Source organism: Lissotriton vulgaris, chromosome 2_2, assembly GCF_964263255.1.
Source record: "Lissotriton vulgaris chromosome 2_2, aLisVul1.2, whole genome shotgun sequence".
NCBI classification, from domain to species: domain Eukaryota; kingdom Metazoa; phylum Chordata; class Amphibia; order Caudata; family Salamandridae; genus Lissotriton; species Lissotriton vulgaris.
The window spans coordinates 121,010,768-121,026,015 of NC_141688.1; the positions used below are offsets into that span (position 1 = coordinate 121,010,768).

Consider the following 15,248-nt stretch of genomic DNA (forward strand, 5'->3'; position numbering starts at 1 on the left):
TGCCACTCGGCAGGTGAGTGTGCAACGTTCTGATTGCGCCCTTTGCGAGAGTACACTATGTAGTGGCAGATTGAAGCCGAAGCCGGTGTTCAGTCGTTTGGCAGGGCTCTCCGAACTCTCTTCTACCATGTGTAGGTGCCTTCCCAAACACGTATTTAATACTCGTTGATTTAAAATATTGCAGGTCGTTTTACTGTGATAGCGATACTGAAAGTTATCTTCTGTAATCTAATTTGTGCATAGTTTCAAAGTTCCAGCAAAATAAAACTTGCCGCAGCAAGATTAGCATTTTGATCAATACGTTTAATTTAAGTTTTTGTTATAGCGTGTCAAGGCCCAGGACCGCTAAGGGCTTTTCCGAGACACATCAAATAATAATAGGCAAAGAGCATGTCCGCAGACATGAAATCTGTGTCTTCTGATATCCTGCTAAACATAAAGTTCCAAAAACGAATTGTGATTTGGTACAATAGGTACTCCAGTTTCCTAAGAGCCTCTATTGGACTTCTCTTCGTAGTCTGTTCTTCGTCTCTCTCCCCTCTCCGCCCCCGTTCCGCCCCCTCCCCTTCGTGTCGCATTTCTCCTCCCCCCTCCCCTCTCTTCCCTCCGGCTTCTTTTTTTTTGTTTATTTTACTCGCACCTCTCCCCTCTCCGCCCCCTCCCCCGTTCCGCCCCCTCCCGCCGTGTCGCCTTGCCTACTCTCTCTCCCCTCTCCGCCCCCGTTCCGCCCCCTCCCCTTCCCGCCGTGTCGCATTTCTCCTCCCCCCTCCCCTCTCTTCCCTCCGGCTTCTTTTTTTTTGTTTATTTTACTCGCACCTCTCCCCTCTCCGCCCCCTCCCCTTCCCGCCGTGTTACTTCTATGGGGTCTCAAACGTGTGCCTCAGACGTTCAGCTAAAACAATATGCAAATAAGTGTGCACATCACTGTTCCAGTGCGCTGCATTAAATACTGCAAACTTTTGCTTTCAAAATGGCTGTGCGCTTTGACGTCATGCATGCACCCTGTCCGGAACACAGCGCTCCTTTGGCACTCCGACACACTGGCATGCTGCTTGGAATCTCCTGATTGTTATGCACGCAAAAAGAAACTCCCACGCGGCAGCGCTGACAGAGATGCGTGTTAGCCGATGAGGTACTATACAGTTTGCGTGGATTTACCCATGTAAACCCGGGGTCTGGGGTATAGATTGAGCAGACGTCCGATAATTTGAGTACTGCTGATGTCTGCCTCGTATCGCTGTTCCCCTTTTGTTTTCCTGTTGTTGAAGGCTTCGCCTCCCCTACTCCTCCTACTCTCCTCCCACTCTCCTCCCGTCTGTTCCCGCACTCCTCCCCGGCTCCCCGGCCGCCTCACACGCCTGCTGGCTTCACTCCCCGCTGCAGGCGGCCCTGCGCACTCTAACCGCCGGCAAATCTACACAACCGCACTAAATAGGCTCACCAATGAGCAATGTACAATATGCAAATTTCATCTTGACATGTACACCCCACTGGCAATGACAGACGTTGTACACCTACTCAGTACATTTGTAAACGCTGCAAATACCTCAAAAACTGTTTAGTGTCGAAATGGTCCTCAATTTTGAATCCTATGCAGTTGCAATGTACACCATAATTACAGCGTGCGTATGGCTCTAGAAACCGGTCTGAAATTTTGAATCAATCAAGGAGAATTCGCAGGCTCAGGAGCGTGCAGTCAAAGTAAAGAAGAAGTAAATAAAAAATAAAACTTGCAGAAAGATGATTTTGATTTGTGTCCTAAAGTAAAACATGAACAACGTTGGGCAGAAGGTGCTTAACTGCTCTACAGATTTGGGTGACTATTTTTCATTTTGAATACTGCATTTTCAGAATGTGTTGCATTTTATCCTGTCTGCACACGCAGTTACACTTCTAAGAATACAGGCTACAGCCGTTATTAGAGCAGTTTTCTCCGAATCGAAAGCAAAGATAACATCTCGTAAGATGCCTGCAGAAAACGTCTATTCAAGAAATATTCCTTTGTGCCCTTTAAAAATAGGAGAGTTTAAAATTGGAACGCAGTGAGACAGCCTGCGTGAACTCCATTCAGTCCAGTGTCTTTTTTACACGTGATAAAGCCTGGTTTACTCATGCAAATCTTGTGTTAGTCAAAGTATCGCTTAAACATTGGCGTGAAAAGAGAAGCATTTTCTGGCAGTCAATTTCCCTAAACTCACCAGTCCATTTGCATGCATGAGAGGAAAGACAAACAATGCGCGTGTGTGGATTGCGCGTGCACTTGTGTTCTGGCACTCTGCCTAGCAATAGAGGAGAATATAGCGCACCGGTCCGTTATTGTTTAGGTGCTACCCTTGTTTAACTACCAGAGAGTCGAAATACTGTGTCCGAGAGGAAGGTTCTGGCTTTTTGGAAATCTCCATCTTTTCACACAAAATACGCATAACTCCTAAATCTTTAACATTGTAAAAAACCCTTAACCTATTCAGTGAATTGCAAAGACTACATACTATTTTTCGCGAACATTGCCATAATCCTGATCAGTAATAAGCATAGCTCACTATCGCATACATTAATACCAAGCCCATTCAGTGCTTGTGAAAACATTGCAACTACTTAAACTCTTTGGAAATGAGCAGCTGTGAACAAATATCTCCAATTAAGTGAAATAAAGTGTTGTCATGGTATTCTAGTGGATATGCATATATAACTAACGTACAAATACACCAATGTCCGATTTACAAGATTAAATCCAATGCTGGACAATAAGCTGTATAGTTACCTTTTTAAGTATACAGGGATGCTATATAAAAAAAAAGAATAAGCAAAAGGTAGGTCTTGCACCAGTCCATGGGACAAATATTTGATTGCACCAAGGAAACGGATGTTTTCAATAGACGTTATTAAAAAAATATCATCTCATCACCTGCTGCCTTGGTTCTTTTTTTTTAATTTTATTATTTTTTGCAGAAATGAAGCTTTGATTATTGTTCAATTCCTAGGATCTTTTTTTTTTTTAAATCATTGCCTAGTAGATGACAGTTTTGATGGACACGGTTTCCTGCAGATTCTTCATCTTATAAATATTCACCAGGCCTCAAACAGATCTGGAAAAGGTATCCCCAGCATTAATACTCCAGGGTCATCAGGTCGACCCTTGCGGCTGTAGGCATGATCCCACCCGCTGGAAATCACATCACCGGCATATAATAACTAGCAACGAGTGTGCTGGCATGAGCTCATGTTTTTCCTGAGCTCTCTATGTATGCTTCACGAGCTCCAACCGCATCTTGGTCAAATGCCTCCTCTGAAGGTTTCAGGGTTCAAACCTTACTGTCAGTGCCAAAGATAGTTGCCGTTATCAGTTCCTCATGACATCTGCAAGTGGTGTATTTGCTCTGACTATAACACTGCAGCTTGTTCACTATGTTCCCTAATGCCCCGATGGTCCGTCAGGGAGCAGGAGATCAAGTTGATCTTGGCCAAGGACCGGAGGAACACGCCAAAGCCATACTTCTTCTCCCACATGTAAGTCTGCTGTGAAAAAAATCTCTACCAAAATAAAGCCAATAAAGCCATTGGAAGTACTGTAGGAACAAGAAATCCACAACCTTACGGAAACTGGACAGTTCTCAAGACCATTTCGCTGTTCACTGATTTCAGTCCTCTGAGACGCATAAATACAATTTCACTTACCCTCAGTCAGCCTGAACATCACTCACCCTCAAATCCTCACTCACCCTCAACACCTCACTCACCCTCAACACATGACTCACCATCACTCACACTCATCCTCACTCACACTCAACACCTCACTGACACTCACTCACACTCAATCACTCTCACCCTCACTCACCCTCAAATCCTCACTCACCCTCACTCTCACTCATCCTCACTCACCCTCAACACCACACACTCACTCACCCACCCTCACTCACCCTCAACACCTCACCCTCTCACACTCAATCACCCGCTACACCTCACCCTCAACACCTCACCCTCAACACCTCACCCTCAACACCTCACCCTCAACACCTCACCCTCAACACCTCACCCTCAACACCTCACCCTCAACACCTCACCCTCAACCCCTCACCCTCAACCCCTCACCCTCAACACCTCACCCTCAACCCCTCACCCTCAACACCTCACCCTCACTCACCCTCACCCTCACTCACTCACCCTCACTCACCCTCACTCACCCTCACTCACCCTCACTCACACTCACTCACACTCAGTCACCCTCAGTCACCCTCAGTCACCCTCACTCACCCTCACTCACCCTCACTCACCCTCAACCCCTCACTCACCCTCACTCATCCTCACTCACCCTCAACACCTCACCCTCACCCTCACCCACCCTCAACCCCTCACCCTAACTCACAATAACCCTCCCTCACCCTCACTCACTCTCACTCTCACTCACCCTCAACACCTCACTCACCCTCAACACCTCACTCACCCTCAACTCCTCACTCACCCCCACCCTCACTCACCCTCAACACCTCACCCTCACACAGTGCAATAGGTCTCACAGGATTTTTAGTTAAAGCTTTTACAATTGTTTATTGCTTTTTTGATTTGTAATTCTTTAGCATTGGCTACAAAAAATAAAAATGCAAAAAATTTACAACAAAAAAACCCATAAACAATTCTAAAAGCACTAACTCTAATGCTGCGAGACCTATTGCATTTCTAATGCTTGTTTTTTAAGCGGGAGGAGGGTTGCATGTTTCCAGATGTTCGGGAATACCCCCGAGACGATGGACGAATTCCAGATTTGTTGTAATGTGGGGGCCGCAAAATCAGCTATGGTGCACCATAGTTTAGATGGACATGGGTCGTCCGGTGAACCAGATTTGCAGCGGATTAGTTCTTGCCTCACCGCACTCCGGGGTATCGCCTGGAATTGAGCTAAGGTTTCACCCATCACATCTTTGATAGCTAGGTCCGTTTTCACCGTTTTTTTTTTCTGGCCCAAAGCACTCGTAAACTTGTTTGATTTTTTGATCAAAGAACTCAGAGATGTTTTCGCATAGAGTGGTTGAAGGGGGGAACTCCCTCTCGATACATTTAGGTTTAAAAAAGGACTGTACCACCTTAAAGATCTGTTTGCTCGACTGCTCTGCCTGCTGGATAGAATCCGCATAAAACTGTTTTTTTGTCTTTCTAATAGCCTGTAGTTTTTTGGATGCTTCCTTATATTTGTTTTTTTTCTGTGGGCCCGTAGTCAGGGCCGGTCCTAGGCATGGGCGGTATGGGCAGCTGCCCAGGGCCTCGTGCTCAGGGGGCCCCCTGCCGGCCCCGCAGAGTAGGGAAAAGCGCACTCGCGCAGGCAGTAAGGCACTTAGAAGGGCCTCACATCTTCCCTTTCGCCCGGGGCCTCAGAAGGCCTCAGAAGGCCTAGGACCGGCTCTGCCCGTAGTTTACCCTCCACAGTCTCTCCAGCTTCTTACAGGCTGCTTTCTCCGTCCTAATCCTGCTAAAGATAGCTGAGGACTCACCTGAAAACAAAAGTGTAGCCCCTCGATTCCCTGAATCATGGTAGGGGCCGAGGAGGTTAATACTAACTGTTCTTTAAAAATGACAGCCACACCTCCACCTCTTTTGGTGCCTGTGCGGTTCGAAAGACATATTTTAAATCCCAGGGGTACTGCCAGCGCAATGGCGGTCATATTATCCTCCTTGATCCATGTTTCTGTTAAAAACAGAACGTTCCACTTGTGCTCTTCTAGTAGTAGCCAGATATCTTCTGTATGTTTACCTAGGGATCTGCAGTTCAGAAGGCCTGCTCTGAGACCTTTGTTAATCAGCGGCTTGGGTTTGGAGAGACTCGCAGTGTCTCTTGGTCCCAGAGATACCCCACAAGTCCCACAAATCTGAGGAGGAACAAAAGTCTGAGGATCTATCTCATGAATGCAGCACTCAGATGTAGTATTGAGAGCCCATAGGTCATCCCTTGATCACACGATCCTTCCTCTGCGCGCCCACTTACCGGCAGCATGCCTGGCCCCGGCCGCGGTCTAGTCGCGGACGGGCGCAGACAGGCTTGCCTTAGGCGCGCCCGCTGCGCTTCCAGTGGAAGCACATATTAAATAAAAGGTGGGGAAAGGGGCGTGGCCTGACTGGTGGTGGGCGTGGCCTCTGTGTCCCAGGGGGGTGGCGGCAACACAAGGAAGTATCCCGCTGCAGCGTTCCAACCGCTGCGCGGGAGTGCCCAGGGGAGAGAGGTAAGTCTTGTAGTACAATCACAATAGTACACTCAAATAGTTTAAAAAGCTGTCTTAAAATCACAGTATTACAATTTTTAAAAGGTCCAGGAGCGACTCTCCCGGCTTCCGCCTCATGAGGTCAAAGTGTTCAGACTCGCGCTTTTAAATGCTCGGAAAAGGGGCGTGGCCTGACTGGTGGTGGGCGTGGCCAGTGTGTCCCAGGGGGGTGGCGGCAACACAAGGAAGTATCCCGCGGCAGCGTTCCAACCGCTGCGCGGGAGTGCCCAGGGGAGAGAGGTAGGTCTTGTAGTACAATCACAATAATACACTCAAATAGTTTAAAAAGCTGTCTTAAAATCACAGTATTGTAATTTTTAAAAGGTCCAGGAGCGACTCTCCAGGCTTCCGCCTCAGGAGGTCAAAGTGTTCAGACTCGCGCTTTTTCTCGGCGCACTTTTAAATGCTCGAAAAAGGGGCGTGGCCTGACTGGTGGTGGGCGTGGCCTGTGTGTCCCAGGGGGGTGGCGGCAACACAAGGAAGTATCCCGCGGCAGCGTTCCAACCGCTGCGCGGGAGTGCCCAGGGGAGAGAGGTAGGTCTTGTAGTACAATCACAATAGTACACTCAAATAGTTTAAAAAGCAGTCTTAAAATCACAGTATTACAATTTTTAAAAGGTCCAGGAGCGACTCTCCCGGCTTCCGCCTCAGGAGGTCAAAGTGTTCAGACTCGCGCTTTTTCTCGGTGCGCTTTTAAATGCTCGGAAAAGGGGCGTGGCCTGACTGGTGGTGGGTGTGGCCTGTGTGTCCCAGGGGGGGTGGCGGCAACACAAGGAAGTATCCCGCGGCAGCGTTCGAACCGCTGCGTGGGAGTGCCCAGGGGAGAGAGGTAGGTCTTGTAGTACAATCACAATAGTACACTCAAATAGTTTAAAAAGCTGTCTTAAAATCACAGTATTGCAATTTTTAAAAGGTCCAGGAGCGACTCTCCCGGCTTCCGCCTCAGGAGGTCAAAGTGTTCAGACTCGCGCTTTTTCTCGGCGCGCTTTTAAATGCTCGAAAAAGGGGCGTGGCCTGACTGGTGGTGGGCGTGGCCTGTGTGTCCCAGGGGGGTGGCGGCAACACAAGGAAGTATCCCGCTGCAGCATTCCTACCGCTGCGCGGGAGTGCCCAGGGGAGAGAGGTAGGTCAATTGTAACCCAATAGGGAGGATTCTGATTATGGCCATGTGTATAAATATATACTGTGGTTTTATTGAATACATCTATATTTTTTAGCACACTTGCAACCGTAGAGGGAAATGTTTGAGAAATTGTATGCTGTACTGTGATACTACATATAGTGGCAAAACAAATGTGGTTTAATGGTATAAATGTCAGGATGGTTGACATTGTTTCAAGAGAGAATACTAGAATAGTAGTTGTGTTTAATAAGGGATTCCCCCTTTTATTAGACACAATACAGAGTTTTAAGTCTTTTTGGTCCAAATACATACCGTCCTTGTGTAAATCATAGGGATACCTTCCTCCTCTTTACGCATGTTTGGTATCAAACATATTGGAATCATGCAACAACACCGATTCCAGTGCTAGTTGCATGATACCATATGCTGGAGGGTGGGGGGGGGCCTTAGAGGATCCCCCATACCCACCGGTGTAGCTTTGCGGGGCCTGCCTGCCAGCTCATGCTGCTGCCGACCCAAGACACTGTTCTGTCCTCCTGCCGATGAGCTATCCTTTAGAATTAGGTAGTATGGGGGTGCTAGCAAGCACCTCCAGACTGCACTGAAGAGAGCATTTGGTGCCCTTGTTGCATAAACCAGTATCCACTAGGACAGAAACCCTGGGTTCCCGCTCCGATGAAAAACTACACAATGGACAGGGGAGTGACCAGAGCCCCGTCCAGCTCCTACCCTGGCCGGTGCCCAGAGCTCAATGTGGCCACTTGATTATGCCATCTTGAATCCTGGCCCTTGGAGCATCGGATTGGTCAGGTCCTCAGAGTTGCGTCCTTGACACCACTGATAGGTGGGTTACCTCAGAAGGTGTCTTTCCACCTTTACTTAGGGCTCCCATGAGGCTGGGCACTTAGATTCATCCGGACCACATCTTGAAGAACCAACTGGCTATCATCTTAAAATCGTCTAAGGACTCGTCTGCTGTTGCACACTGGAACTCTGCTGCTGGATCGAACTAGGAACCAAGACAAGACTGCTCCCGGTAAGGAGACTCCTACTGCAGCTTCGTCTACGTGCTATTCCAAGTTTCTGCAACTCCGTGGCCATGCATCCCTGAGTCTTCCACAACTCTGCATGCATCCAAGCAAGATGGAATCTCCCTTGGAGTGAAGAAGTCACTTCATTGCATTCACAGGCACCTCAATATCGATAGCCAGTTTGCTGATCCTGTTGTCCCATGGACACCTCCCGACTCCGCACCACAGGTGGTGGTTTGTTGGCTCCTCAGAGGCTTGACCAGTCTTCTCTACAACTCAGAAGACTGTAATCCCTGTCCAGCCGACCTGGATTGCATCCCTGTGCACCGTGGTTGCCAAGGTTTGTTGACCCTCCTGACTGAAGATCTTCAATCTCCAAGAAGCCTCAGCCTAAAGCATCACACAAATCGAAGACTGTCATCTTTCCTGCATCCCCTGTGATGTGAGCGTCCATCTTCTGTGGCCTCCTTGCGACTCCCGGTACCTGCCACCAGAGGTTCTTCTTGGGATTTCCAATGATTCCTACTGGCTCTCCTGGGTACTGAGGGCCAGCTCAGACTTGCTGGGTTAGTCCCATAGACCTTGCTGGTCTGCTACCAAAGCAAGGTTTTCTGCAATCCGACTGTTGCATGTGCCAAGGCTTGTTGGTGGTCTTACCGGCCCCTGACCCCCCAGCATTCCTCAACTGTTGTGGGACTGCTCGTTGACAGCTCCTGCATCGTCGCCTGAGCTCCACAGCTGATCCATCAAGACCTTTGTGCTACTGCAAGCACCTCTGACAAGGAGTGACATTGTGCTCCTGATCCTCCTGGACATCTCTGAGTTGTTTGGGCTCTGTCCCCTCTGCTTTCAGGTACTCCTTGTCCAGAGTCCAAATTTGGGTTTCACCAACCTGGTACAAGAGACGCTGTAGTCGCTGGACTTCTAAGGTCCTCCATTGACATCAACTGCCAGTCTGACACCACTTCGCACCTATGCAACTGGGCTCCCTGGTTACGGTATCCTGGTTCTGGGTATCCACAGGCGGGGTGGCTCTCCAACCTTACTTGATCCAGTTGGTTTCCTCTGAGTCCTTTGGGTAGGGTCCTAAATCAGTAAAATACCAACCGTAAACTCCCTCTGTTTTCCAATGGACATTTGACCCAGTGTAACACTCTGCCCCCAGGCACCTGGGGGTCCCTAGCTACTTACCTTTGGTGGTTCTGTGGTGCCCCTGGCTTCTTCATCCTTGGATATCAGTTTCGTTTGGGTACTCACCTCGCATCCCATTTTATATAGTATATGATTTGGTCCCCCCATAGGTGGGCGCATGTGTTTTCCTAGGCTTACCTGTTTAAAGCTTACTTTATGTGTATTGATATCTCTGTTTAGTTGATATACCAAGCAGTTTTGAGTGTTGTATTTAATAAATACAGAAGTAATTTTTTTTTAACACTGGTGTGGTTCTTTCTTGTGTGTTAACTTACTGATTGACTATTGTGGGAAATGGATGCGCTTTACACTCTACTGAATAAGTCTTAGCTGCTCTCCACAGCTACCACTTGAGAGCTTTGGTCATCAGGGACCACTACAACTATCACTAAGGGTTGCCTGGAATCAGTGCAGGGTGCTTCACCGAAAGGTGTACATCATATGCGGAGCTAGACTCTTATGCCTATCTGAAACTGCATATAGCATCTCTGGGACTGTCGGACGGGGATGTGAAAATAAGTGCCCTGCAAGTCGAGCACCACCATTCAGTCTCCTGGATCGAGGACAGATAGAACTTAGGCCAGGGGAGCATTTTGAACCTGTCATTATCAAGGAAGAAGTTCAGAGGGTGAAGATCTAGGATGGATGGAGGCCTCCATCCTTTTTCATCAGCAGAAAATAACGGGAGAAGCAGCTAGTTCTGATCTCTGATGTCACCACCCTCTCTACTGCTCCCTTGCAGTGTGGGCAGTGTCCTGTGAGACAGACAGCAAGGGTAAGGAAGAACACGTTACTTACCTTCAGTAGCTCTTTATTTGGTAGAGACTGTTTGAAAGTGGGTTTTATTTGCAGTAAACCCCCCCCTTTTTGCTAGGTTTCTGATGCACTTTGACTTGATGTTGCCTGGGTCCCTGCTAATCAGGTTTACAGGGCATGTGTTCTATCTCCAAACGGCACCTTTGCACCCACAATTGGCATATCTCTGGTCACAGGTAAGCTCCTTGTAAAAGGTACCATAGGTATCAAGAGCTCTGTGACCAGGCAAGGCCTATAAGGGCTGCAGCACCTATTGTGCCACACTGAGTGACCCTGCCCCTTAACACCAACACACCGCCAGTGCAGGCTGTGTGTTTTTGTGCAGAGAAAAGTGAAGTCTCGGAATGGCACACATACCTGTGTGATATGCCTGCAACCCACTGCCTGGGGCCTAGGTAAGTCACCCCTCTAATGGGGTGCACTAGACCAAAGGTGGGGGTGCACTAGACCAAAGGTGAGGGTACAGTTGCATGAGCATGGTACTCCTACAGTGTCTGAGCCCATTCTTAAACATTGTAAGTGAAGTAAAGCCATAAAGAGTATATGGTCTGGGAGTTGGTCATTACGAACTCCACAGCTACCTTATGGCTTTAATGAAATCTGGGAAGTTTGGTAGCAAACTTTTCAGCACATTAAGGTCACACTGATTTCAGTGTGGGATTTAATGTAAAATTTACTCATAAGATATCTTAGAGATGGCCCCTGAAAAACGTCCAGCCCTGGTGTCGTTCCTGAATGGCTACCCGCCATTTGCCACCACCAGACAGGTTTCTGGACCCCTGGGTAGAGGGCCACCACTCTTTTGGTCCAGGAACAAACCCCATCCTAGGCAGAGGTGTCATGGCTCCTCACCCAGGATGGACTGGGTTCATGTTAGCTGACCCTGCCCTTTGGTGCTCCCAGCAACTGTCTTCCACCAGTACTGACCCCCACTTTGGCAGTAAAACCAAGTTAGGACTAGAGGTGTGCCCCTCTCAGGTGGGGGAGGCGAGGTGAAGCATACATCTGAGTCCCGTCCATCTTGAAGATGAGGGGACACAGCCAATCAAAGAGAGGCTCATGCCCCATCCCACTAGAGGATGGCATTATAGGGGGTATAGGGGGTGTACTCACCCCAAAGAAGGGACCTATTGGTCCCAACCTGCACACCGCTGTGTGCCTGGGCAACCCTAAACCTTGCCTCCTCAGATTCCAGCAACCTACGAAGGACGGAAGTCGTTGCACAGCAGAGGAGACTGTAGAGAAGGACTGACTTGGCCCAGCCCTATCGGCACATCTACAATTTCCAGAGAGCCTGTGCCAAAATTCGACTTGTCCTGCAGCCAGTGATCTCCAAAACCCCTGGGAGAACGGAATGCCTTCAACAAAGATTGGATCTCTTGCGAACAGCAGCTCTGTTGAACAAGTTACTTACCTTCAGTAACTATATATCTGTAAGAAACGTTAGTTAGTGATAGATTCCTTACCTTAGAATAATCCCCCAGGCTTCAGACTGGATCCGGAAAGTTTTCGTCAGCAGTACCCCTGTGCATCGGTTTGAGTCGTCGTACAGCTCAGCGTACGTCGTTGGCGTCGTAGTTGCCGAGATGTCGTTGCTTGAACTACTTAGACGCGCCCATGCGCACTGACGCCAGTTCTGTACACGACTTTCCGCGCCTGGAACGCAGAGCCATGCAAGATACTGACCACTGGTGCATTTTAACAAGGGCCCTGAAAGGGATGACCGTAACCCTAGAAATCAGTTCGCAGAACGGGGAGGATGGGTGGGGCGGTAAGGAATCTATCACTAACTAATGTTTCTTACAGCTATATCGTTACCAAAGGTAAGTAACTCGTTCAGTTAGTGATAGATTCCTTACCTTAGAATAGATACCACAGCAATACCAACCCCCGGTGGTGGGTTTGCGAACCAAGATCTCACCAGAAAGTCACAGAGAAAAGAACGGCCAAAGAAGCTGTCTCTCCGGACTTGACTGTCAAGGCAATAATGCTTAGTAAAAGTGTGAAGCGAGGCCCATGTGGCTGCCTGACAGATGTCTTACACGGGACACCACGACAATGCAGTAGTAGCTGCTGTCGCCCGGAAGTTTTTTTTTAGCCAGAGAATAACAGGCCTTGATACACAAGATGACCCAGCGGGATATAGTCCTATTGTGAACAGCCGGGCCTTTCTTGGCGCCTACGTAGCCAACAAAGAGCTGGTCATCCACCCGGAACTGTTGTGCGACTTAAGTAGAATGAGAGTGCACGTTTCGGGTCTTTCTGGAAGGGTGCAGAGGCAGAAAGACAGTTGGCAAGGTGATAGTTTCCCCAATGTGGAAGGCAGTGACAACCTTTTGCAAGAAGGAAGGACAAGTGCGAAGCACAACCTTGTCCGGATGGACCGAAAGAAAAGGAGGCTTACAGGAAAGAGCCTGGAGCTCACTCACCACCTAGCGGAGGTGATGGCAACCAGGAAAGCAGTCTTCAAAGTTAATAAACCTGGAGGACAGTTGTAAAGCGGCTCAAAGGGAGCACACATCAAATAGGTAAGAACCAGATTCAAGTCCCACTGTGGCATTACAAACGGAATAGGAAGGAAAAGGTGAGTAACGCCCTTGAGAAATCTATTTACAACAGTGGACTTGAAAAGAGATGGCTGATCAGGGAGCCTGAGAAATGCCGAAATTGCAGAAAGATAGTCCTTACTAGTGCCCAGAGCAGAGCCCTGCTGGGCCAGAGAAAGAAGGAACAAAAGGACTTCTGGAAGAGAGGCAGAAAGGGGATCCACAGCCTTTGCTGCGCACCATGCCACAAATTTGTTCCACCTGCAGACGTATACCGATTTAGTGGAGGGACGCCTGGCTGCCAGAATAATATCACTGACTTCAGGAAGCAAGTCGAAGGAATAAACTGTCGCCGCTCAATCTCCAAGCACGTAGGTGGAGGTTGGACAGGTCGGGTTGAGGACCGTCCCCTGCTGCTGCGACAGAAGATCCTCCCGAAGAGGCAGTCGGATCAGGAGATCAAGGCTCCTACTGAGTAGCTCGGGATACCAAACTCTCCGAGCCCAGTCCGGAGCCACCAGAATTACTTGGGTCCATTTGCGCCGGACCTTCTTCAGCACTCTGGGCAGAAGTGGTATAGGCGGAAAAACGTACAATAGACCGCAACTCCATTAGTGAAAAAAGAGAGAAAAAGCGGAGCGAGAGAATGGAGACGGAGGTCCATTGGACCACCAGGGATGAGGCGCGGGTGGAGGAGGGCCTCGAACAGCAACACTCGAGAGTGCTGGGGCTCGGGGGAAGGCCTCACTTAATGGTGGAGCTGCGAGGGAGAGAGAGCAATTTCACTGACAATGAGTCAGTGGTCTTGTCCGTCACCGACATCATGCGGGGGGACAGGCCGCACAAGATTTAAAACCGGGCATCCTATGCACCTGGAGTGTAAGTACTAAAAAAAAAGAGACAAAAGTCGGGGTACCGCTTTCTCCAGATCTGCGCCTGCTGGCGCAGAAAAATAAAGAGCTGACGTCCACGCGCGTGGGTGCGTCTACGTAACTCCAGCAATGTCATCTCAGCAACTACGACGTAAATGACGTACGCGTAGCTGTACGACGATGCCTACAGATGCACAGGGGTACTGCTGACGCCTGGGGGATTGCTCTAAGGTAAGGAATCTATCACTAATGTGTTTCTTTCAGATAAAAAGAAACACTAAAGACAGACTCTGAGCCTGCTGAGGACTAAGAAACTCGACCCAGGAACCACCACTGCACCTGTCGCATACGGCCTGAGTCCAAGTGGCCCACCGGTCCCAACGAGTTCCGCCAGCGCTCCAGAGTCTGAGTCCACTGTGAGTTGACCCCTCCAGGACTTCTCGACCTCACCTGCAGCCTCTGCACAGAGACTCCCCCCGACACCAAACTCCCCCACCCCCAATCACGAGAGGCACAGGAAGGTGAAAACTGACTTCAAAAGGCACCCCTGCGTCCGGCTGTTCTGCGCCCTGGAGAAGATGACCTGAGGTGCACCTACATCCGAGCCATCAAACGTACCTGCCCAGCTGTTGGTTCCTCCCAGAAGACTTCCTGGACCGAACATGCTGCCAAAATCTAAAACCGGCAAGCCCTGTAGGATTGCATTGGGCACCCGACACCTCCTAAGCACCCTGCATCCAGTCGCTCCAGCACCGCTTGTGGTGTAGGCTCGGTACTGACCTGGTACTCCCCTTTGCCTGACCATAATCCTAAGAGCTTGGCCTGACCGTGAGCAGCCCCCAACCGAGGTGCCCCTAACCCCATTGGCTAACATTGGACCTCTGCACTCTTCACCCAGCTGCCCTAGTGTCTACCTAAACCTAGGGGAACCTTGGTTCTAATCCCCAAAAAGCAATTCTAGCAGGGCGTTTACTTATCTGTAAACCGTTAACACTCTTTTTTTCCATAGGGACCAATGTTACATGTTTTCGTATGAAAGAAAGGTAACTGTGCTTTAACCAAAAAGTGACTTACTTATCTTTGTATTGTAGGAGCCAATGTGTGATATCTAGACATATCACCCAGAGTAGCCAATGTAATCTAAAAGTAGTATTCTATGTATTCTAAACTGTTTTAAAAGCAAATACAAACCTGTAACGATTACAAATCCATTCACAACTGCATTTCCTTGTAAAGATTTGCATTTGAAAGCATATTCTACTTACCTGTACCAAGTCCTGATTGGTTTTAGAAATAAAACATAAGTATACCTGTTTTTATACTTTCCTAATTGGTCTGGATTCTGTCTTTGAGTGTGTGTAACCAGTCCTTGATTGAGTGAATACAAGCAATGCTTAACACACCCTCCTGATAAGCCTAAT

The 15,248-nt window shown here is 48.8% G+C and overlaps 1 protein-coding gene across 2 annotated transcripts in view; it reads right to left on the minus strand.

The window, feature by feature from the left end:
• The window catches only part of SCAPER (S-phase cyclin A associated protein in the ER), a 3,157,511-nt gene that overhangs the window by 46,628 nt on the left and 3,095,635 nt on the right, over positions 1 to 15,248 (minus strand). The gene's annotated exons all lie outside the window — the stretch shown is intronic.